This window comes from Amia ocellicauda, unplaced genomic scaffold, assembly GCF_036373705.1.
Source record: "Amia ocellicauda isolate fAmiCal2 unplaced genomic scaffold, fAmiCal2.hap1 HAP1_SCAFFOLD_35, whole genome shotgun sequence".
Classification (NCBI taxonomy): domain Eukaryota; kingdom Metazoa; phylum Chordata; class Actinopteri; order Amiiformes; family Amiidae; genus Amia; species Amia ocellicauda.
In genome coordinates this window covers 348,097-371,038 of record NW_027102920.1, presented here as the reverse complement: position 1 = coordinate 371,038, position 22,942 = coordinate 348,097, and the positions used below count along the sequence as shown (strand labels likewise).

General features: G+C 43.8%; 7 non-coding genes and 27 pseudogenes across 7 annotated transcripts; all 34 read right to left on the bottom strand.

Annotated features, from left to right (window-relative positions):
• Positions 1-7,620: 7,620 nt before the first annotated feature.
• Positions 7,621-7,739, bottom strand: LOC136733092 (uncharacterized; annotated as a pseudogene).
• Positions 7,740-7,952: 213 nt separating this feature from the next.
• Positions 7,953-8,071, bottom strand: LOC136733117 (uncharacterized; annotated as a pseudogene).
• Positions 8,072-8,287: 216 nt separating this feature from the next.
• On the bottom strand, positions 8,288-8,406 carry LOC136733138 (uncharacterized; annotated as a pseudogene).
• A 215-nt stretch (positions 8,407-8,621) lies between these two features.
• LOC136732776 (5S ribosomal RNA) lies at positions 8,622-8,740 on the bottom strand. Its single transcript, XR_010810056.1, has one exon. It is a non-coding gene; the product is annotated as a 5S ribosomal RNA (ribosomal RNA).
• Positions 8,741-8,955: 215 nt separating this feature from the next.
• On the bottom strand, positions 8,956-9,074 carry LOC136733091 (uncharacterized; annotated as a pseudogene).
• A 213-nt stretch (positions 9,075-9,287) lies between these two features.
• On the bottom strand, positions 9,288-9,406 carry LOC136733189 (uncharacterized; annotated as a pseudogene).
• Positions 9,407-9,620: 214 nt separating this feature from the next.
• Positions 9,621-9,739, bottom strand: LOC136732856 (uncharacterized; annotated as a pseudogene).
• Positions 9,740-10,287: 548 nt separating this feature from the next.
• LOC136732935 (uncharacterized) lies at positions 10,288-10,406 on the bottom strand (annotated as a pseudogene).
• A 217-nt stretch (positions 10,407-10,623) lies between these two features.
• Positions 10,624-10,742, bottom strand: LOC136732971 (uncharacterized; annotated as a pseudogene).
• Positions 10,743-10,961: 219 nt separating this feature from the next.
• Positions 10,962-11,080, bottom strand: LOC136733170 (5S ribosomal RNA). The gene has a single exon (XR_010810098.1). It is a non-coding gene; the product is annotated as a 5S ribosomal RNA (ribosomal RNA).
• Positions 11,081-11,297: 217 nt separating this feature from the next.
• Positions 11,298-11,416, bottom strand: LOC136732763 (5S ribosomal RNA). The gene has a single exon (XR_010810043.1). It is a non-coding gene; the product is annotated as a 5S ribosomal RNA (ribosomal RNA).
• A 217-nt stretch (positions 11,417-11,633) lies between these two features.
• Positions 11,634-11,752, bottom strand: LOC136733090 (uncharacterized; annotated as a pseudogene).
• A 211-nt stretch (positions 11,753-11,963) lies between these two features.
• LOC136733028 (uncharacterized) lies at positions 11,964-12,082 on the bottom strand (annotated as a pseudogene).
• A 216-nt stretch (positions 12,083-12,298) lies between these two features.
• Positions 12,299-12,417, bottom strand: LOC136732835 (uncharacterized; annotated as a pseudogene).
• A 220-nt stretch (positions 12,418-12,637) lies between these two features.
• LOC136733083 (5S ribosomal RNA) lies at positions 12,638-12,756 on the bottom strand. Its single transcript, XR_010810090.1, has one exon. It is a non-coding gene; the product is annotated as a 5S ribosomal RNA (ribosomal RNA).
• A 215-nt stretch (positions 12,757-12,971) lies between these two features.
• LOC136733058 (uncharacterized) lies at positions 12,972-13,090 on the bottom strand (annotated as a pseudogene).
• Positions 13,091-13,300: 210 nt separating this feature from the next.
• LOC136733027 (uncharacterized) lies at positions 13,301-13,419 on the bottom strand (annotated as a pseudogene).
• Positions 13,420-13,634: 215 nt separating this feature from the next.
• Positions 13,635-13,753, bottom strand: LOC136733043 (uncharacterized; annotated as a pseudogene).
• Positions 13,754-13,963: 210 nt separating this feature from the next.
• LOC136732913 (uncharacterized) lies at positions 13,964-14,082 on the bottom strand (annotated as a pseudogene).
• A 211-nt stretch (positions 14,083-14,293) lies between these two features.
• LOC136732942 (uncharacterized) lies at positions 14,294-14,412 on the bottom strand (annotated as a pseudogene).
• Positions 14,413-14,636: 224 nt separating this feature from the next.
• LOC136733007 (uncharacterized) lies at positions 14,637-14,755 on the bottom strand (annotated as a pseudogene).
• A 210-nt stretch (positions 14,756-14,965) lies between these two features.
• Positions 14,966-15,084, bottom strand: LOC136732943 (uncharacterized; annotated as a pseudogene).
• A 220-nt stretch (positions 15,085-15,304) lies between these two features.
• LOC136732762 (5S ribosomal RNA) lies at positions 15,305-15,423 on the bottom strand. The gene has a single exon (XR_010810042.1). It is a non-coding gene; the product is annotated as a 5S ribosomal RNA (ribosomal RNA).
• A 224-nt stretch (positions 15,424-15,647) lies between these two features.
• On the bottom strand, positions 15,648-15,766 carry LOC136732985 (uncharacterized; annotated as a pseudogene).
• A 209-nt stretch (positions 15,767-15,975) lies between these two features.
• LOC136733065 (uncharacterized) lies at positions 15,976-16,093 on the bottom strand (annotated as a pseudogene).
• A 220-nt stretch (positions 16,094-16,313) lies between these two features.
• Positions 16,314-16,432, bottom strand: LOC136733171 (uncharacterized; annotated as a pseudogene).
• A 216-nt stretch (positions 16,433-16,648) lies between these two features.
• LOC136732691 (5S ribosomal RNA) lies at positions 16,649-16,767 on the bottom strand. The gene has a single exon (XR_010809975.1). It is a non-coding gene; the product is annotated as a 5S ribosomal RNA (ribosomal RNA).
• A 221-nt stretch (positions 16,768-16,988) lies between these two features.
• Positions 16,989-17,107, bottom strand: LOC136733190 (uncharacterized; annotated as a pseudogene).
• Positions 17,108-17,322: 215 nt separating this feature from the next.
• Positions 17,323-17,441, bottom strand: LOC136732886 (uncharacterized; annotated as a pseudogene).
• Positions 17,442-17,656: 215 nt separating this feature from the next.
• LOC136733072 (5S ribosomal RNA) lies at positions 17,657-17,775 on the bottom strand. The gene has a single exon (XR_010810089.1). It is a non-coding gene; the product is annotated as a 5S ribosomal RNA (ribosomal RNA).
• Positions 17,776-17,990: 215 nt separating this feature from the next.
• Positions 17,991-18,109, bottom strand: LOC136732901 (uncharacterized; annotated as a pseudogene).
• Positions 18,110-18,328: 219 nt separating this feature from the next.
• LOC136733145 (uncharacterized) lies at positions 18,329-18,447 on the bottom strand (annotated as a pseudogene).
• Positions 18,448-18,658: 211 nt separating this feature from the next.
• LOC136732975 (uncharacterized) lies at positions 18,659-18,777 on the bottom strand (annotated as a pseudogene).
• A 215-nt stretch (positions 18,778-18,992) lies between these two features.
• LOC136733155 (uncharacterized) lies at positions 18,993-19,111 on the bottom strand (annotated as a pseudogene).
• Between the last annotated feature and the right edge of the window lie 3,831 nt (positions 19,112-22,942).

The following is a 22,942-nucleotide window of genomic DNA, read 5'->3' as shown; positions in this document are numbered from 1 at the left end:
CTGTCCCCTGATATTACACTTTTTCACAATCACTTTGGCACTCATTTCAGAACCTTGATGTCATTTTTCAAAACTCTAGACACTAAACTCACACCCGATGATCAAAATGCACATTTTTCAAAACTCTAACACTTTTTTACAATTGCTTGGATACAATACACATCAACCTCAGATCATTTGTTCATTGAACTAAAATGACACAACTTACATCAAAGTATTACCATTTCAAAATGCAATTCACACATTACATCTGAGATCACTGTCTATTCATTTCATTACAGAGATCTAACTATCAATTGATACAGCTGCTCAAAATGATAAGTGACTGTTGCATTACTCTTAATGCATAGTTTTATGGAAACTGACAAACAGTATTCCATGTTTCGATCATGAAAGTTTCAGGATAATGAGATCCATTGACACCAATAACCGAGGAGCATGGTTTCTTAGGGTTACCATAGACTTGACTGTGTCTTCTTGTTTGTGAAGGAACAGGACTGTGTTTTCCTGTCTGGGTTCCCGCAGGCTTAAGTGGGTTTGACCTACTATTAGAAAAAAAAAAAAAAAAAAGGAGCGCTAATTAATTGTTCAATATCTGATACGCCGGTGATAATATAAAATAACGTGTTTATAGTTTATAGAAGTTTATAGTGTTTATGGTAAATGAAGAAAAGTCATTAAGTTATATACAAGTTCTATAAATGCAAACATTGAAAAGCATGTTTGTTGTTATTCCTATATAGGATTTAGTATTATTTGTGTTTTCTTGTTTTTTGCTATGTTTTCTCCCCTGTCGTTTATTGTTATTTTGCGGGCTTGCACGCCTTGGTTGTTGTGTACAAAACGATACATAGAAAATGGGAAAACGTGTTACTGTGTGGGAACAGCTCTAGTAAGACGGGCGACGCGCCACTTAAAGGTACACATGTAAGGTACATGTATGATAACTATGGAGTGAAGCGGTGCGTTTGACTGGACAATAGGTGACAGAAAATTAAGGTTTCCAGAAGATGGGACTTTTGATTCAGATAGACTTGAGCACCTAAAAACGGTTTTGCAAAATAGGAATACAAAGCATTAAGAAATGAGAAACCAAAGCTAGCTATCTTAAAACATTTGTTAGAGAAAAGAAAGAAAAGACAACAGGCATAATTCAATCTGAATGCCCCGAAGACAAATTAAAAATATATATATATATATGTTTTTCAGTATAAATGACAGTCCTCAAGATACTGAAGGAAAATTACTAGATAAGTAATAAATAAGGGTAGTTTGAGACACTGCAGGTCAATATGACATGCCAACCAAAACCATGGTATCTGAATTTACTATGGATATAAATTAATATGTGTCTCTTTGTATGTTTGTACGTTTTCAGTTTGCGCAAGGTAAATGTCCATATTTTGACTTTTTCATGTACTGTATAGTCCAGAATATGACTAAGAGAGTCATAAGTCACAAATAGTTACAGAATGATAGCTAAAAAACGCCAGTTAAATATGTTGTAATAACAGACCTACAAGAAAGTCAGCATTTAACTGTACACAGAATGCTATTGCAAACAGAAATAATAATACAAAATTAAGTTATTTAAATAGGTCTTACGAATACAGAAGTTAAAAGTAACATGTTAGAAATGGAATTAGAGCCAAATTTAGAAATAGGAATCCGAGGCAACCACAAACATTCGGTGAAGGTTTCTTACATATTGATAAATAGATAACCAGATACTCCAGGAAATTAACGATGTGCTCATTTGGAAGCTATGAGTTCCACAATGAAGAGTTTTTAAATCCCTAGTAATAGATCCCTAAATACAATGTGTAGGTAAGAAATTAACTATTGATCAGTTCAATCTGGATTCGGGAACAGTTCTTCTGAACCTGTACTGGTGTAGATTGGACTTCAATAGGAGGAAGTGACACAATAAAGACATGAGCCGCGCAGGAGGACAGTCTTAGTGCCCACGCAGGTTCTTAGTTGGGGAAATCATTGACTGGACACATTTTTTGAAAATGTGCTTTCCTGAAGTACCTGGACATCATTATTGAGATCAATGAAAAGGCTTATTTTCCAAAGATTAAATACATTCATTAACTACAATAATGTAGTGAAATGTATATAAATAGTAATAATACAAATCGATCAAATATAACTTGCATTTTCTTGTAAGAAATTAGGAATAGGAGAAAGAACAGCTGTTGGGATGCAGTGCGATGTTATCCAAAATTGAAAGCGGTTGAGAAAGGAGAGTTTGTTCTGTGTGAGACAAATGTACTGCCACGAGAGACTCTGATGGTGATTGACTGGAATATGAGGGAAAATAATGAAGTTACTACAGGTATAACTAAAGGTGTAACATAACTAATTTAATGAAACATAGTCATGGCAAGTTATAAAACTGTTTGGAAATAGTCCTTTCACAAACAGAAATACCCTATCAATTAGGAAGAGGGGGGCAGGGGGCAAGGGCCGTATGTGCTCCTCTGCTCCCCCTGTTCGCCTGAGCAGACAAGCAGCCTGAGATGAGAGAGAGAGAGAGAGAGAGAGAGAGAGAGAGAGAGAGAGAGAGAGAGAAGTCAGAGACAAGGCAGAGACTGTAAGTACGTGTAAGGGTTCATAACTTATTACAAACAGAGCAAGAGTGTAATGAATGGTAATTTACACTGCTTGTATTAATAATGATAATAATATTGATGTTGATACAGACGAATACATCACATACTAGATGACAACCGCATAAAACTAATAATAATGAAAATAGGAATAATAGGAGTATGGAAATAATTTCAAATTATGGTTTATTGGTAAAAAATGAATTGAGAAACAAAGATTAATAACTGCCATCATTTACCCAACTACTATTAACTATGGTGTTGAAGGAGCTGCTGTAATAGTTATTGTAATGTTCTCAGGTATTTAAGTTAGATAAAAGGACAAAGATAAGCACATTGTTTTGAAACTTTGACAACTCCACACAAAAAGAGTATCTACACTAGGAAGTAAAGCTGATTCAATAAACACAGGAGATATGATGCTGCTGACGACAGCTGAGTGCTGTACTGAAATAATTTGATAAATGAGATAAATTGGAATCAAGATTATTATTATTTTGAATTGTCCCTTTACTAGAAACCTTATAGATTGTGCGAATGTCAACTAATGTGATAGAGATGCCTTTTATAAGGACGATCTCTGATGTTGTGTGAACCACACATTGTGTCTTCAGACTGATTTATTCCACATGGCAGATATGCATATTATGAATCGTGTCCTGAAGGAACCGATGTCTGACCCATATGGAGAAGATGCTGGTGTTCTTGTTGAGACACAGTAGGCCGAGGGCGCGGCTTTAAAGACAGCCTCACAGCAACTTGAACAGACCAATGCTGAGGTCCACTACGCTGAAGTGATGCTTGACTCAGTGGAGAAATAAGTTAAAATACTATAATTAAAGGTTTTCCAGATTATAGGAATCTACAATATATTGTGAAACTGCTCAGATGACGTCCGCAGTAGCACATATTCTTCTATTGATAGTTTAATTTATAATGTACTATTAGTGGAGATGTCACATTATTCAAATGAATAGAATGACAGCCATGAAGTCAGAATCAGTCCATTGCCCTTCACTTAAGATTTGTACAATGTATAATGTTTATAAATCAAAACGCAACAAATATATGTACAATACAGTTTACAAACTGAATTTGTAAAAAATAATGTTTTGCTGACTTTTGTATTCTCTTTGAAGCAACAAAATGTATGTGTTATGTATGTCGTAACTAGGGTTTGACTTTTATGACCTGGGGCTGGATGAAATTTAATTTGAGATGCACTGTAAAAGCTCCAGGAAATTGCAACTGGCCACTGCACCTTCCATAAGAGAGCTCAAACATTTGCTAATGCATTGGTTGCCTCACAGGCACTCTTTCCCTGGTTTGCCCATGTGGCGCATGGTGTTGGCCACACGGGCAAAGGGGGGATGTGTGCATCAGTCTTTTAAATTGGTTTGCCCCAGGTTTTATAGTAACAGCTTAGCAATATTGTAGAACTTGCCACATTTGTCAAGCTCATAATCCTGCAATATGCAAATAGATTGTGTTCAAAAGCTTAAATGTTGTGGATATGAATATATACTTGTAATAATATATAGGTGTTCTAAATGGGTTGAAGCCTATCCCGTAGGAAGGCTGAAGTAGTAAAAGTAGCAAAAATACAGTTAAGGGATGTTATATGTAGATTTCGCATTCCAGGGAAATTTCCAGTGATAGGAACACTCACTTCACTGGGACAATAGTGCAGGAACTATGCAAAGCCCTGCGAGGTAAACAACATTTTCACTGCCCCATCAGGCTCAGTCAGCTGGAGCAGTGGAGAAACAAAATGGGATATTAAAGAATAAGCTGTCTAATATATGCAAACAAACAGGACTCAAACGTCCAGATCCCCTTCCTATAGTCCTAATGACAATGAAATCGTCAGCAAATTGAGAAAAACAGGTCTTTCTCCGTGTGAGATTATTATGGGATGACTTATGAGACTCTCCATCACTCCTCCATTGTCTGTAAGGGAAATGGACATCCACTTGATGGATGATGCTATGTTGTCTCTTTGTATGGGACTAACACGTGCTTTCGAAGCTGTCCATTCACAGATGAAAGCCGCCCAGACTGAACCATCCCAGCAGGTTTACCACCCCTTCCAGCAAGATGACTGTGTATATCAAAGCACACAAGAGAAAGTCCTCCCAACAGCCCAGGTGGACAGGGCCCTACCAGGTGCTCCTGACCACCCACACAGCTGTGAAGTGCCTAGGAACGACGACATGGATCCACTCCTCACACTGCAAACTTGCCAATTGAGGCGATCAGCACAACCCTGGTGGAGAACAGAGGGATAAAGGAATTGTTCTTCCACATCAGATTTGACATTACTGTATGTATGCAGGCCCTTGTAATTGCTTTTCCAATACTGCCAACTGGTTATTGATGATTGATTTCACATTGTGGTACGAGTATCGAGTGAAATGAGTGCTATCCACCTCAACAACACAGCGATAACATGGAGCCGGCAGGTGATCCAGGTCACAATAGAGGTCAAGCAGTGGGAGGAGGAAGACGTGGTGGTCAAAGGTGTAGCGTAAGGTACACTTATAAAATTCAATGAAAGAAGTGAATTTATAGTATCACCTTATCACGAATCCTGGAATCTTGTAGAACTCATTTTCTGTAATAATTGGATGCAGACACCAATTCCAAAGATATAAATTGTCAAATTTATTCAAAAACAAAGACTAAATGTAGCACTACACTAATTATACAAAAGGGAAAAACTAATTAAAATTCAACTCTAGATCAACAAATCAAAGACAAATCACTTCCGTGACCAAATCAAAGACCATGGGATCGCATATGATAACACACAAATCATTAAACAAAAAAGGTTATAAACACATTGACTACAATACCGGTTAGTAAGACGAAGGTGAGTCTCTCATTAGTATTGTTAGTCAGACATTCAATAACTACGCAGGTTAGTATTTATGTCAGGTAACTTCTCGTTATATATATATCAGTCTCATTAACGTTTAGGTGGAGAGAAAGATCCTATCATTACTTGTTACCACAATTTCCCTTAACTGATTATTATTCAATGATTAAGGATAGGCAGGGCCACCTATAATCTGGTGTCTATTAACTTGTGTCAATTTCAGACTAAACAGTTAAACAGGAATGAGAAGATATTTCTCGGCGTTGTCAGATTTTATTTCTAAAATTATCAACAAAACAGTTGAATGCAACACACATTTATATTTAAGAAAACTAAATGATATTACACATTCTAGAGTTATGAATCACAGATTAACATTTCTAATTGATTTCTCAAATGTCATGAATCATGAACTCCAAACTGTTAAACTTATGTGAACTTCGTCGCAGAGAGGCCTCTCTGGCTTCGGGCTCAGATAACAGCACACGGCACGAGGTCCGTGTGGTTTGGAACAAAGGCAGTCCGGTTCGGCTTTGTCCAAGAACTTCCACTCAGTCGATGCACCTGGAAGTTGGGGTTTCGCGAATGTAGAGTCTTTTCCAAACAGATTTTCCACTGGTTTGAAGGCTCCAAGGTAGTGCACAAAATCTTCTTTGTAAGCAGGGTTCCACCGTAGTTACTTGAAGACAAAGTCTTTGAGGAAAGCAGGGCCCTGTTTATTCCAAGGGTCAAGTTTCTTAAGACTCAAATAGCTATTTAAGTGACTGACACTTTCGTATTCAGTCGACTTAGTCAATTGTCCAGCTGTAAAACTCCACTGATCAGGTGGGTCTGTGAAGTTATTTATTTAATAAAGTCCTTTAAAATAATTATTCGCTCAATCTCCTTCTCCCAGTTTAACTCTTCTGTTGCCGGCAAAGACTTGGTTGGTTTCTGATTCCGGTTCTGGCAACAGAGCTACAGGTTGAGCTGTGGCAGCGAGATTCTGGTTCAGGTGAGAGAGAGAGAGAGAGAAAGACTGTCCGCTGTTCCTTATAGTCTGTCAGATCAGTAGGTGATTGGTCCCTGAGTTCTTGAGATTGGATTTCGGTTTCAGCCCCAAGTGTCCTATTGGAGGGAGGCTTTATTTATGACTGATGTCAATCCATGCCATCTTTTGGAAATGTCGGTTGGCCTGGGTTCGTAGCTCTATGTCGGGATTTCGGCTCTCATCCACTTCAAAGAGTTTTTATCACCTACAGGCCCCTTTCTCCAGACATCTCATAGCAGAATTCGAAACTATTTGGCCTCTTCTCGGTGCCATCCTCCCCAAAACTGTCACTTTGATGCAAACCAGTTCCAAGCTGATGAGCTAAGGAAATCTGATAACTTTGGGGGGGGAGAGGTCTTCTTTAGATCAGTGCTTCAGCTCAGAGCCCAAATGCTCTTATCAAAATACACCCAACATAACGCTACATATGTATGTATGTATGTATATATGTGTAGAAGGAAAATTAGAAATTATTTTCTTACACCTGTTTTTCTCTCTTGTATACTTAAGAAAGATACGGTCAAGCTAGAAGGTCAGCCCAGAAGATAGTTTGATTTCTGTTTGTTATTTACGATGAGAACCTTGGAGACATTGTCAAATGGTATGACCTACGTGCCTGTTCCCTAAAACCATGTGTTGACCTATGAACTCTGTTCTATAATGATATATGTTCTGCTTAGTTAGCCTTTAAGATAACATTGTAATGACTTTCTAGCATGTATAGATGTATATATGTATGTATATATATATATATATATATATATATATATATATGTATGTATGTATGTCCAATTGCTTTGACAATACAAATGAATTGAATTGAGAGGAAGAGAGAGAGAGAGAGAGAGAGAGAAAGAGAGAGAGAGAGACAGACAGACAGACAGACAGACAGCTCAGCGATGACATCACGAGCCTCTCTCAGCTGACTGCTATGACATCACAGAGCACGTACATTCCGATGCTTGTCGTCTGTCAACCACTCAGTCACTGCTAGCCAGACTGTCCCTAAGACAAAGTGTACAATACTTCAATTATATCTCCTCCAGACTGAAAGAGAGTATTACGAGCTACGATGAAGTTACCCAAGAGACGTATAAAGCTTGCAGCACCTGGTATTTCCAGGAGGTCACCCATCCAAGTACTGACCAGGACCTGCCCCGTTCAGCTTACGCGATCTGACGAGATCGAGCGCGTTCAGGACGGTGTGGACACAAGCCGAGAGGCCTGGCTGCATGATGTCTCTTAATGGTTGGCGGGTATTGACGGAACTTCCAGCAAAAAAAAAAAAAAAGAAAAACGGAGGGAAAAATATCAGTGCAGCAAAGGATGTTGAAAGTAGCCAGGTACGTGTACAATACTTCAATTATATCTCCTCCAGACAGAAAGAGAGTATTAAGAGCTACGATATAGTTACCCAGGAGACGTAAAAAGCTTGCAGCACCAGGTTTTTCTAGGAGGTCTCACATTCAAGTACTGACCAGGTCCTGCCCCGTTTAGCTTCCGAGATCTGATGAGATCGGGCGCATTCAGGACAATGTGTCCGCATGCCAAGAGGCCTGGCTACATGATGTCTCTTAAAGGCTGGAGGATATTGACGGAACTTCCAGCAAAATAATGAAGAAAAAAGAAAAATGGAGGGAAAAATATCAGTGCAGCAAAGGGTGTTGAAAGTAACCGGGTACGTGTACAATATTTCAATTATATCTCCTCCAGACTGAAAGAGAGTATTAAGAGCTACGATAAAGTTACCCAGCAGACGTAAAAAGCTGGCAGCACCTGGTATTTCCAGGAGATCTCCCATCCAAGTACTGACCAGGTCCTGCCCCGTTTCGTTTCCGAGATCTGACGAGATCGGGCGCGTTCAGGTCTGTGTGTCCGCAAGCCGAGATGCCTGGTTGCATGATGTCTCTTAAAGGCTGGCGGATATTGATGGAACTTCCAGAAAAAATAAAAAATAAAAAGAAAAATGGCGGGAAAAATATCAGTGCAGCAAAGGGTGTTGAAAGTAGCCGGGTACGTGTACAATTCTTCAATTATATCTCCTCCAGAAAGAAATAGAGTATTAAAAGCAACGATGAAGTTACCCAGGAGACGAAAAAGCTTGCAGCACCTGGTATTTCCAGGAGGTCACCCATCCAAGTACTAACCAGGCCCTGGCCCGTTTAGTTTCCAAGGTCTGACGAGATCGGGCGCGTTCAGGACGGTGTGGCCGCAAGCCAAGAGGCCTGGCTGCATGATGTCTCTAAATGGCTGGAGGATATTGACAGAACTTCCAGCAAAAAAAAATGAAAAAAGAAAAATGGAGGGAAAAATATCAGTGCAGCAAAGGGTGTTAAAAGTAGCCGGGTACGTGTACAATACTTCAATTATATCTCCTACAGACAGAAAGAGAGTATTACGTGCTACGATGAAGTTACCCAAGAGACGTATAAAGCTTGCAGCACCTGGTATTTCCAGGAGGTCACCCATCCAAGTACTGACCAGGACCTGCCCCGTTCAGCTTACGCGATCTGACGAGATCGAGCGCGTTCAGGACGGTGTGGACACAAGCCGAGAGGCCTGGTTGCATGATGTCTCTTAATGGTTGGCGGGTATTGACGGAACTTCCAGCAAAAAAAAAAAAAAAGAAAAACGGAGGGAAAAATATCAGTGCAGCAAAGGATGTTGAAAGTAGCCAGGTACGTGTACAATACTTCAATTATATCTCCTCCAGACAGAAAGAGAGTATTAAGAGCTACGATATAGTTACCCAGGAGACGTAAAAAGCTTGCAGAACCAGGTATTTCCAGGAGGTCCCACATTCAAGTAATGACCAGGCCCTGCCCCGTTTAGCTTCCGAGATCTGACGAGATGGGGCACGTTCAGGACGGTGTGGTTGCAAGCCAAGAGGCCTGGCTGTATGATGTCTCTTAAAGGCTGGAGGGTATTGATGGAACTTCCAGCAAAAAAAAAAAAAAAAGAAAAACGGAGGGAAAAATATCAGTGCAGCAAAGGGTGTTGAAAGTAGCTGGGTACGTGTACAATTCTTCAATTATATCTCCTCCAGACTGAAAGAGAGTATTAAGAGCTACGATGTAGTTACACAGGATACGTAAAAAGCTTGCATCACCTGGTATTTCCAGGAGGTCACCCATCCAAGTACTAACCAGGCCCTGGCCTGTTTAGTTTCCAAGGTCTGACGAGATCGGGCGCGTTCAGGACGGTGTGGCCGCAAGCCAAGAGGCCTGGCTGCATGATGTCTCTAAATGGCTGGAGGATATTGACAGAACTTCCAGCAAAAAAAAATGAAAAAAGAAAAATGGAGGGAAAAATATCAGTGCAGCAAAGGGTGTTAAAAGTAGCCGGGTACGTGTACAATACTTCAATTATATCTCCTCCAGACAGAAAGAGAGTATAAAGAGCTACGATGAAGTTACCCAGGAGACGTAAAAGCTTGTAGCACCAGGTTTTTCTAGGAGGTCTCACATTCAAGTACTGACCAGGTCCTGCCCCGTTTCGTTTCCGAGATCTGATGAGATCGGGCGCGTTCAGGTCTGTGTGTCCGCAAGCCGAGATGCCTGGTTGCATGATGTCTCTTAAAGGCTGGCGGATATTGATGGAACTTCCAGAAAAAATAAAAAAGAAAAAGAAAAATGGCGGGAAAAATATCAGTGCAGCAAAGGGTGTTGAAAGTAGCCGGGTACGTGTACAATTCTTTAATTATATCTCCTCCAGACAGAAATAGAGTATTAAAAGCTACGATGAAGTTACCCAGGAGACGAAAAAGCTTGCAGCACCTGGTATTTCCAGGAGGTCACCCATCCAAGTACTGACGAGGCCCTGCACCGTTTAGCTTCCGAGATCTGATGAGATCGACCGCGTTCAGGACGGTGTGGCCGCAAGCCAAGCAGCCTGGCTGCATGATGTCTCTTAAAGGCTGGAGGGTATTGACGGAACTTCCAGCAAAAAAAAAAAAGAAAAAAAAAAAATGGAGGGAAAAATATCTGTGCAGTAAAGGGTGTTGAAAGTAGCCGGGTACGTGTACAATTCTTCAATTAAATCTCCTCCAGACAGAAAGAGAGTATTAAAAGCTACGACGAAGTTCCCCAGGTGACGTAAAAAGCTTGCAGCACCTGGTACTTCCAGGAGGTCTCCCATCCAAGTACTGACCAGGTCCTGCCTCGTTTAGTTTCTGAGATCTGACGAGATCGGGCGCGTTCAGGACGGTGTGGCCACAAGCCGAGACGCCTGGCTGCATGATGTCTCTTAAAGGCTGGCGGGTATTGACGGAATTTCCAGCATAAAAAAAAAAAAAAAAATAGAAAAATGGAGGGAAAAATATCAGTGCAGGAAAGGGTGTTGAAAGTAGCCGGGTACGTGTACAATTCTTCAATTATATCTCCTCCAGACAGAAAGAGAGTATTAAGAGCTACGATAAAGTTACCCAGGAGAAGTAAAAAGCTTGCAGCACCTGGTATTTCCAGGAGGTCACCCATCCAAGTACTGACCAGGCCCTGCCCCGTTTAGCTTCCGAGATCTGACGAGATCGGGCGCATTCAGGACGGTGTGGCCACAAGCCGAGACGCCTGGCTGCATGATGTCTCTTAAAGGTTGGCGGGTATTGACAGAACTTCCAGCAAAAAAAAAAAAGAAAAAAGAAAAATGGTGGGAAACATATCAGTGCAGCAAAGTGTGTTGAAAGTAGCCGGGTACGTGTACAATTCTTTAATTATATCTCCTCCAGACTGAAAGAGAGTATTAAGAGCTACGATGAAGTTACCCAGGGGACGTAAAAAGCTTGCAGCACCTGGTATTTCCAGGAGGTCACCCATCCAAGTACTGTCTAGGCCCTGCCCCATTTAGCTTCCGAGATCTGATGAGATCAGGCGCGTTCAGGACGGTGTGGCCGCAAGCCAAGAGGCCTGGCTGCATGATGTCTCTTAAAGGCTGGCGGGTATTGACGGAACTTCCAGCAAAAAAAAAAAAAAAAAATAGAAAAAGGGAGGGAAAAATATCAGTGCAGCAAAGGGTGTTGAAAGTAGCCGGGTACATGTACAATTCTTCAATTATATCTCCTCCAGACAGATAGAGAGTATTAAGAGCTACGATAAAGTTACCCAGGAGACGTAAAAGCTTGCAGCACTAGGTATTTCCAGTCGGTCTCACATTCATGTACTAACCAGGTCCTGCCCCGTTTAGCTTCCGAGATCTGACGAGATCGGGCGCGTTCAGTATGGTGTGGCCGCAAGCCGAGATGCCTGGCTGCATGATGTCTCTTAAAGGATGGCGGGTATTGACGGAATTTCCAGCAAAAAAAAAAAAAGAAAAATAGAGGGAAAAATATCAGTGCAGCAAAGGGTGTTGAAAGTAGCCGGGTACGTGTACAATTCTTCAATTATATCTCCTCCAGACAGAAAGAGAGAATTAAGAGCTACGATGCAGTTACCCAGGAGACGTAAAAAGCTTGCAGCACCTGGTATTTCCAGGAGGTCACACATCCATGTACTGACCAGGCCCTGCCCCGTTTAGCTTCCGAAATCTGATATGATCGGGCGCATTCAGGACGGTGTGACTACAAGCCAAGAGGCCTGGCTGCATGATGTCTCTTAAAGGCTGGCGGATATTGACGGAACTTCCAGCAAAAAAATAAAATAAAAAGAAAAATGGAGGGAAAAATATCAGTGCAGCAAAGGGTGTTGAAAGTAGCCTAGTACGTGTACAATTCTTCAATTATATCTCCTGGAGACAGAAAGAGAGTATTAAGAGCTACGATGAAGTTACCCAGGAGACGTAAAAGGCTTGCAGCACCTGGTATTTCTAGGAGGTCTCCCATCCAAGTACTGACCAGGCCCTGCCCCGTTTAGCTTCCGAAATCTGACGAGATTGGGCGCATTCAGGACGGTGTGGCCGCAAGCCGAGAGACCTGGCTGAATGATGACTCTTAAAGGTTGGCGGGTATTGACGGAATTTCCAGCAAAAAAAAAAAAAAAAAAAATAGAAAAATGGAGGGAAAAATATCTGTGCAGGAAAGGGTGTTGAAAGTAGCTGGGTACGTGTACAATTCTTCAATTATATCTCCTGCAGACAGAAAGAGAGTATTAAGAGCTACGATGAAGTTACCCAGGAGACGTAAACAGCTTGCAGCACCTGGTATTTCTAGGAGGTCTCCCATCCAAGTACTGACCAGGCCCTGCCCCGTTTAGCTTCCGAGATCTGACGAGATCGGGCGCATTCAGGACGGTGTGGCCACAAGCCGAAAGGCCTGGCTGCATGATGTCTCTTAAAGGTTGGCGGGTATTGACGGAACTTCCAGCAAAAAAAAAAAAAAAAAAGAAAAATGGATGGAAAAATATCAGTGCAGCAAAGGGTGTTGACAGTAGCTGGGTACGTGTACAATACTTCAATTATATCTCCTCCAGACAGATAGAGAGTATTAAGAGCTACGATAAAGTTACCCAGGAGACGTAAAAGCTAGCAGCACCAGGTACTTCCAGGAGGTCTCACATTCATGTACTGACCAGGTCCTGCCCCGTTTAGCTTCCGAGATCTGACGAGATCGGGCACGTTCAGGATGGTGTGGCCGCAAGCCGAGATGCCTGGCTGCATGATGTCTCTTAAAGGCTGGCGGGTATTGACGGAACTGCCAGCAAAAAAAAAAAAGAAAAATAGAGGGAAATATACCAGTGCAGCAAAGGGTGTTGAAAGTAGCCGGGTACGTGTACAATTCTTCAATTATATCTCCTGGAGACAGAAAGAGAGTATTAAGAGCTACGATGAAGTTACCCAGGAGACGTAAAAAGCTTGCAGCACCTGGTATTTCCAGGAGGTCACACATCCATGTACTGACCAGGCCCTGCCCCGTTTAGCTTCCGAAATCTGATATGATCGGGCGCATTCAGGACGGTGTGACTACAAGCCAAGAAGCCTGGCTGCATGATGTCTCTTAAAGGCTGGCGGATATTGACGGAACTTCCAGCAAAAAAATAAAATAAAAAGAAAAATGGAGGGAAAAATATCAGTGCAGCAAAGGGTGTTGAAAGTAGCCTAGTAGGTGTACAATTCTTCAATTAAATCTCCTCCAGACAGAGAGAGAGTATTAAGAGCTACGATAAAGTTACCCAGGAGACGTAAAAGCTTGCAGCACTAGGTATTTCCAGGAGGTCTCACATTCATGTACTGACCAGGTCCTGCCCCGTTTAGCTTCCGAGATCTGACGAGATCGGGCGCGTTCAGGATGGTGTGACCGCAAGCCGAGATGCCTGGCTGCATGATGTCTTTTAAAGGCTGGCGGGTATTGACGGAACTTCCAGCAAAAAAAAAAAAGAAAAATAGAGGGAAATATACCAGTGCAGCAAAGGGTGTTGAAAGTAGCCGGGTACGTGTACAATTCTTCAATTATATCTCCTGGAGACAGAAAGAGAGTATTAAGAGCTACGATGAAGTCACCCAGGAGACGTAAAAAGCTTGCAGCACCTGGTATTTCTAGGACGTCTCCCATCCAAGTACTGACCAGGCCCTGCCCCGTTTAGCTTCCGAGATCTGACGAGATCGGGCGCATTCAGGACGGTGTGTCCACAAGCCGAAAGGCCTGGCTGCATGATGTCTCTTAAAGGTTGGCGGGTATTGACGGAACTTCCAGCAAAAAAAAAAAAAAGAAAAATGGATGGAAAAATATCAGTGCAGCAAAGGGTGTTGACAGTAGCTGGGTACGTGTACAATTCTTCAATTAAATCTCCTGCAGACAGAAAGAGAGAATTAAGAGCTACGATAAAGTTACCCAGGACACGTAAAAGCTTACAGCACCTGGTATTTAAAGGAGGTCTACCGTCCAAGTACTGACCAGGCCCTGCCCCGTTTAGCTTCCGAGATCTGACGAGATCGGGCGCATTCAGGACGGTGTGGCCACAAGCCGAAAGGCCTGGCTGCATGATGTCTCTTAAAGGTTGGCGGGTATTGACGGAACTTCCAGCAAAAAAGAAAAAGAAAAAAAGAAAAAAGAAAAATGGATGGAAAAATATCAGTGCAGCAAAGGGTGTTGACAGTAGCTGGATACGTGTACAATACTTCAATTATATCTCCTCCAGACAGAGAGAGAGTATTAAGAGCTACGATAAAGTTACCCAGGACACGTAAAAGCTTGCAGCACTAGGTATTTCCAGGAGGTCTCACATTCATGTACTGACCAGGTCCTGCCCCGTTTAGCTTCCGAGATCTGACGAGATCGGGAGCGTTCAGGATGGTGTGGCCGCAAGCCGAGATGCCTGGCTGCATGATGTCTCTTAAAGGCTGGCGGGTATTGACGGAACTTCCAGCAAAAAAAAAAAAGAAAAATAGAGGGAAATATACCAGTGCAGCAAAGGGTGTTGAAAGTAGCCGGGTACGTGTACAATTCTTCAATTATATCTCCTGGAGACAGAAAGAGAGTATTAAGAGCTACGATGAAGTTACCCAGGAGACGTAAAAAGCTTGCAGCACCTGGTATTTCTAGGAGGTCTCCCATCCAAGTACTGACCAGACCCTGCCCCGTTCAGCTTCCGAGATCTTACGCGATCGGGCGCATTCAGGACGGTGTGGCCACAAGCCGAAAGGCCTGGCTGCATGATGTCTCTTAAAGGTTGGCGGGTATTGACGGAACTTCCAGCAAAAAAAAAAAAAAAAAAAATAGAAAAATGGAGGGAAAAATATCAGTGCAGGAAAGGGTGTTGAAAGTAGCCGGGTACGTGTACAATTCTTCAATTATATCTCCTGGAGACAGAAAGAGAGTATTAAGAGCTACGATGAAGTTACCCAGGAGACGTAAAAAGCTTGCAGCACCTGGTATTTCTAGGAGGTCTCCCATCCAAGTACTGACCAGGCCCTGCCCCGTTTAGCTTCCGAGATCTGACGAGATCGGGCGCGTTCAGCACGGTGTGGCCACAAGCCGAAAGGCCTGGCTGCATGATGTCTCTTAAAGGTTGGCGGGTATTGACGGAACTTCCAGCAAAAAATAAAAATAAAAAAATAAAAAAGAAAAATGGATGGAAAAATATCAGTGCAGCAAAGGGTGTTGACAGTAGCTGGATACGTGTACAATACTTCAATTATATCTCCACCAGACAGAGAGAGAGTATTAAGAGCTACGATAAAGTTACCCAGGAGACGTAAAAGCTTGCAGCACTAGGTATTTCCAGGAGGTCTCACATTCATGTACTGACCAGGTCCTGCCCCGTTTAGCTTCCGAGATCTGACGAGATCGGGCGCGTTCAGGATGGTGTGGCCGCAAGCCGAGATGCCTGGCTACATGATGTCTCTTAAAGGCTGGCGGGTATTGACGGAACTGCCAGCAAAAAAAAAAAGAAAAATACAGGGAAATATACCAGTGCAGCAAAGGGTGTTGAAAGTAGCCGGGTACGTGTACAATTCTTCAATTATATCTCCTGGAGACAGAAAGAGAGTATTAAGAGCTACGATGAAGTTACCCAGGAGACGTAAAAAGCTTGCAGCACTGGTATTTCTAGGAGGTCTCCCATCCAAGTACTGACCAGACCCTGCCCCGATCAGCTTCCGAGATCTGACGAGATCGGGCGCATTCAGGACGGTGTGGCCACAAGCCGAAAGGCCTGGCTGCATGATGTCTCTTAAAGGTTGGCGGGTATTGACGGAACTTCCAGCAAAAGAAAAAAAAAAAAAAAATAGAAAAATGGAGGGAAAAATATCAGTGCAGGAAAGGGTGTTGAAAGTAGCCGGGTACGTGTACAATTCTTCAATTATATCTCCTGCAGACTGAGAGAGAGTATTAAGAGCTACGATAAAGTTACCCAGGAGACGTAAAAGCTTGCAGCACCTGGTATTTCCAGGAGGTCTCACATTCAAGTACTGACCAGGTCCTGCCCCGTTTAGCTTCCGAGATCTGACGATATCATGCGCATTCAGGACGGTGTGGCCGAAAGCCGAGAGGCCCGGCTGCATGATGTCTCTTTAAGGCTGGCGGGTATTGACGGAACTTCCAGCAAAAAAAAAAAGAAAAAAGAAAAATGGAGGGAAAAATATCAGTGCAGCAAAGGGTTTTGAAAGTAGCCGGGTACGTGTACAATTCTTCAATAATATCTCCTACAGACTGAAAGAGAGTATTAAGAGCTATGATGAAGTTACCCAGGAGACGTAAAAAGCTTGCAGCACCTGGTATTTCCAGGAGGTCACCCATCCAAGTACTGACCAGGCCCTGCCCCGCTTAGCTTCCGAGATCTGATGAGATCGGGCGTGTTCAGGACGGTGTGGCCGCAAGCCAAGAGGCCTGGCTGCATGATGTCTCTTAAAGGCTGGCGGGTATTGACGGAACTTCCAGCAAAAAATAAAAAATAAATAAATAGTAAAATGGAGGGAAAAATATCAGTGCAGGACAGGGTGTTGAAAGTAGCCGGGTACATGTACAATTCTTCAATTATATCTCCTCCAGACTGAATGAGAGTATTAAGAGCTACGCTGAAGTTACCCAGGAGATGTAAAAAGCTTTCAGCACCTGGTATTTCCAGGAGGTCAACCATCCAATTACTGACCAGGCCCTGCCCAGTTTTTCTTCCGAGATCTGACGAGATCTTGCGTCTTCAGGACGGTGTGGCCTCAAGCCAAGAGGCCTGGCTGCATGATGTCTCTTAAAGGCTGGAGGGTATTGATGGAACTTCCAGCAAGAAACAAAAGAAAAAAGAAAAATGGAGGGAAAAATATCAGTGCAGCAAAGCGTGTTGAAGGTAGCCGGGTACGTGTACAATTCTTCAATTATATCTCCTCCAGACAGATAGAGAGTATTAAGAGCTACGATAAAGTTACCCAGGAGACGTAAAAGCTTGCAGCACCAGGTATTTCCAGGAGGTCTCACATTCAAGTACTGACCAGGTCCTGCCCCATTTAGCTTCCGAGATCTGACGAGATCGGGCGCGTTCAGGACGGTGTGGCCGCAAGCCGAGATGTCTGGCTGCATGATGTCTCTTAAAGGCTGGCGTGTATTGACGGAATTTCCAGCAAAAAAAAAAAAAAAAAAGAAAAATGGATGGAAAAATATCAGTGCAGGAAAGGGTGTTGAAAGTAGCCGGGTACGTGTACAATTCTTCAAATATATCTCCTCCAGACAGAGAGAGAGTATTGAGAGCTACGATAAAGTTACCCAGGAGACGTAAAAGCTTGCAGCACCTGGTATTTCTAGGAGGTCTCCCATCCAAGTACTGACCAGGCCCTGCCCCGTTTAGCTTCCGAGATCTGACGAGATCGGGCGCATTCAGGACGGTGTGGCCACAAGCCGAAAGGCCTGGCTGCATGATGTCTCTTAAAGGTTGGCGGGTATTGACAGAACTTCCAGCAAAAAAAAAAAAAAAAAAGAAAAATGGATGGAAAAATATCAGTGCAGCAAATGGTGTTGACAGTAGCTGGGTACGTGTACAATACTTCAATTATATCTCCTCCAGACAGATAGAGAGTATTAAGAGCTACGATAAAGTTACCCAGGAGACGTAAAAGCTTGCAGCACCAGGTATTTCCAGGAGGTCTCACATTCATGTACTGACCAGGTCCTGCCCCGTTTAGCTTCCGAGATCTGACGAGATCGGGCGCGTTCAGGATGGTGTGGCCGCAAGCCGAGATGCCTGGCTGCATGATGTCTCTTAAAGGCTGGCGGGTATTGACGGAATTTCCAGCAAAAAAAAAAAAAAAAAAATAGAAAAATGGAGGGAAAAATATCAGTGCAGGAAAGGGTGTTGAAAGTAGCCGGGTACGTGTACAATTCTTCAATTATGTCTTCTCCAGACAGAAAGAGAGTATTAAGAGCTACGATGAAGTTCCCCAGGAGACGTAAAAAGCTGGCAGCACCTGGTATTTCCAGGAGATCTCCCATCGAAGTACTGACCAGGCCCTGCCCCGTTTAGTTTCCGAGATCTGACGAGATCGGGCGCGTTCAGGACTTTGTGTCCGCAAGCCGAGAGGCCTGGCTGCATGATGTCTCTTAAAGGTTGGCGGGTATTGACGGAACTTCCAGCAAAAAAAAAAAAAAGAAAAATGGATGGAAAAATATCAGTGCAGCAAAGGGTGTTGAAAGTAGCCGGGTACATGTACAATTCTTCAATTATATCTCCTGCAGACTGAAAGAGAGTATTAAGAGCTACGATGAAGTTACCCAGGAGACGAAAAAGCTAGCAGCACCTGGTATTTCCAGGAGGTCTCCCATCAAAGTACTGACCAGGCCCTGCCCCGTTTAGCTTCCGAGATCTGACGAGATCGGACGCGTTCAGGCCAGTGTGGCCTCAAGCCAAGAGGCCTGGCTGCATGATGTCTCTTAAAGGCTGGAGGTTATTGACGGAACTTCCAGCAAAATAAAAAAGAAAAAAGAAAAATGGAGGGAAAAATATCAGTGCAGCAAAGGGTGTTGAAAGTAGCCGGGTATGTGTACAATTCTTCAATTATATCTCCTCCAGACAGAAAGAGAGTATTTAGAGCTACGATAAAGTTACCCAGCAGACGAAATAACTTGCAGCACCTGATATCTCCAGGAGGTCACCCATCCAAGTACTGACGAACCCTTGCCCCGTTTAGCTTCCGAGATCTGATGAGATTGGGCGCGTTCAGGACGGTGTGGCCGCAAGCCAAGAGGCCTGGCTGCATGATGTCTCTTAAAGGCTGACGGGTATTGACGGAACTTCCAGCAAAAAAAAAATGGATAAAGAAAAATGGAGGGAAAAATATCAGTGCAGCAATGGGTGTTGAAAGTAGCCGGGTACGTGTACAATACTTCAATTATATCTCCTCCAGACAGAAAGAGAGTATTAAGAGCTACGATGAACTCACCTAAAGGATTATTAGGAACACCATACTAATACTGTGTTTGACCCTCTTTCGCCTTCAGAACTGCTTTAATTCTACATGGCATTGATTCAACAAGGTGCTGAAAGCATTCTTTAGAAATGTTGGCCCATATTGATAGGATAGCATCTTGCAGTTGATGGAGATTTGTGGGATGCACATCCAGGGCACGAAGCTCCCGTTCCACCACATCCCAAAGATGCTCTATTGGGTTGAGATCTGGTGACTGTGGGGGCCAGTTTAGTACAGTGAACTCATTGTCATGTTCAAGAAACCAATTTGAAATGATTCGACCTTTGTGACATGGTGCATTATCCTGCTGGAAGTAGCCATCAGAGGATGGGTACATGGTGGTCAAAAAGGGATGGACATGGTCAGAAACAATGCTCAGGTAGGCCGTAGCATTTAAACGATGCCCAATTGGCACTAAGGGGCCTAAAGTGTGCCAAGAAGACATCCCCCACACCATTACACCACCACCACCAGCCTGCACAGTGGTAACAAGACATGATGGATCCATGTTCTCATTCTGTTTACGCCAAATTCTGACTCTACCATCTGAATGTCTCACCTCTTTTTCCTATTTGTAGTGGAGATGAGTGGTACCCGGTGGGGTCTTCTGCTGTTGTAGCCCATCCGCCTCAAGGTTGTACGTGTTGTGGCTTCACAAATGCTTTGCTGCATACCTCGGTTGTAGCGAGTGGTTATTTCAGTCAAAGTTGCTCTTCTATCAGCTTGAATCAGTCGGCCCATTCTCCTCTGACCTCTAGCATCAACAAGGCATTTTCGCCCACAGGACTGCCGCATACTGGATGTTTTTCCCTTTTCACACCATTCTTTGTAAACCCTAGAAATGGTTGTGCGTGAAAATCCCAGTAACTGAGCAGATTGTGAAATACTCAGACCGGCCCGTCTGGCACCAACAACCATGCCACGCTCAAAATTGCTTAAATCACCTTTCATTCCCATTCAGACATTCAGTTTGGAGTTCAGGAGATTGTCTTGACCAGGACCACACCCCTAAATGCATTGAAGCAACTGCCATGTGATTGGTTGATTAGATAATTGCATTAATGAGAAATTGAACAGGTGTTCCTAATAATCCTTTAGGTGAGTGTATATGTATGTATGTTTATGTATGTCCAATTGCTTTGACAATACAAATGAAATGAATTGAGAGAGAGAGAGAGAGAGAGAGGAATATGAGCTCCTAAAAAACATTTGTTTTTATACATAAGCGGATTTAATTTGTGATTTACAAATGAATATATAGCACTATAAACATACACAGAAGACATGGAATAGAAATTCAGAAGAAAAAGTATTCAAAAAATAATAATTTTAAGAGAAACACAAAAAGAAGAAAGCAGAGAGACAGTTCAGGAAGAAAAGTCAGAAAAGAAAAGCTGAAGACAAGAATTGGAGGTAAGAGACAAATAATTAAACAAAAAAATATGTATTAATAAAATAAATAAGCATTCTCAGTAGTTGACTCAGCCAATGAAAATGCAGAGCTCCGATTTGAATAGAGTGACAGTAGGAGAGAGCCCAACTGCCACTGAGACTGATAGAAATCTATCGAACAGCAGTCTGACTGCAGAGCTGCCTTTTGAAATCCGATACCCTGAAGACATTCGCTCTGCACAGGCTAAGAAGGACTACAAACAAGCTGTGATGAGAGCATCTCCTGAGACCCTCATCCTAGACTACACCGGTAAAGGAGAAAACAGGGTCAAGAACAATCTACTGTTCTACACCGCCTTTCACAAAACCCTGTGCCAGACATACCCCAATAACAACAAGAGGGGCATTAGCAGAGGCAGGCAGATCTCAGTGCTGGTAGAGAAAGACACAGACAGTGTGATGCTCACTTTTAATGTATACCACAACGGGACCATCATGGTGCAGGGCAGCGAGAGCAGCCTGGACCAATTAGCTCTCGGCTTCCACACCTCAAAGCAGCAGACTGAGGTAGAGAAACAAGAGCCAGAGCCGGCCACCCTGCAGTCTGCCCCCAGCCACACGGAGCCAGACAGTGCCCCATCTCCCACAGACTGCCCCCCTGTCTCCCCAAAACTCTCCAGCAACATTAAAACACTAAAGGAATGCCTATCAGTGCTGGAGCTGGAGTTTGCGGAGTTCAGGGAGCAGACCTTGAGCACCCTGGCCCAGACCTCCTTGTGCGATCAGCTCCGGGATGAGATGCACAGACTAAAGATGCAGCACAAGGCTGAGATCCATGAGCTGAGAGCAGCAGTGAGAGACCTGGAGGAGCAGAGCCAAACCCTGAGGACGGAGCTGCGCAGAGCGAGGGAGGAGCTGACCAGGACACCCCAGCACAGCCAGCTAAGGAGCCTGCAGAGCCAGCTGGAGGAGCTAAGAGAGGAGCTACACATCACTGGAGCACAGAGACTGCACTGACCCCACAACACCTCCAACCCCTGACGCACCCACTGATCCACCCACACTCCCCACCACTCCTGACACACCCACTATCACCAGACCTGCCACTAATACACAACCCCCTGAAACGCCACTCCCCCAAAACACACCCGCTGCCCCCACCACTCCCGACGCAAACCCGGAGTGGCAGGTCAACGCAGAGGTGGTCATTCTGAGCGAATCCAATGGGAAGTTCCTGGTTGAGAGGCGCCTCTTCCCTGGGCGAAAAGTGAAAAAGCTTTGGTGCTCCACAGCACAGAGAGCCCTGGAGCTGCTCTCCAAGAGGAGGCTTTGCCAAGTCAAACACATCCTCATCCACACCGGCACTAACGACCTGAGTGCCCGCAGGGGCGATGTGGCCTCAGCCCTGAGACAGGTAGCAACGAAAGCCACAGAGGAATTCCCAACTGCCAAAATTTCCATCTCCACACTGCTGCCCCGCACAGACGTGCCCCTGCACATCATCCAGGCCATCAACGCAGAAGTGTCCCGAAGATGTGCCCTCCTCCCCAACGTCCACCTGGCACACCACTGAGACATCCAGCCACATCACCTGTATGACCACGTCCACCTCAACAAGACGGGTGTGAGGATCATCTCAAAGGTCCTCAAGGACACAACCCTGGGCCGAAACCCCACACACCCCCACCTCGAGACCAGGAGCAAACCCCCCAGCCCCCGGCCACATCCCCAGCCACCGGCTCCACCCCAGCCCCAGCCCCTGAGACCCCGCGGCCCCATTCCCCACCCCCCACCCCCCCATCCCCAGAGGGCCCGTCCAGCACAGCAGAGCGGACAGCCGGGGACCAGCACAGCCACACAGCCACGCAGCAGCGGCTTCCAGAGCCTGGAGGCCCGATGCTGCCCAGCTGGCCCAGATAAGGCAACTCCTCAGTGTCATCTGTACCACACTGCTGAGTTAACTGAGCCTCAACACACATATATATGGTTGTGGAGATGGAGAGTAAGAAAAAATGTGATTTAATTATTCTGATATTTTGATGCAAAGATAAAATCTTTGAGTGATTATTATGTATATCCATATATAATTATTAATAGTAATATAATATCAGTTGTAGACCACAAATTAAACTTTCTTATGTAGAAGAGACAAGTATAATAAAATATATTAACATGTCCTTTAAAATAAGCAGTTGGAATATGCAGGGTTTA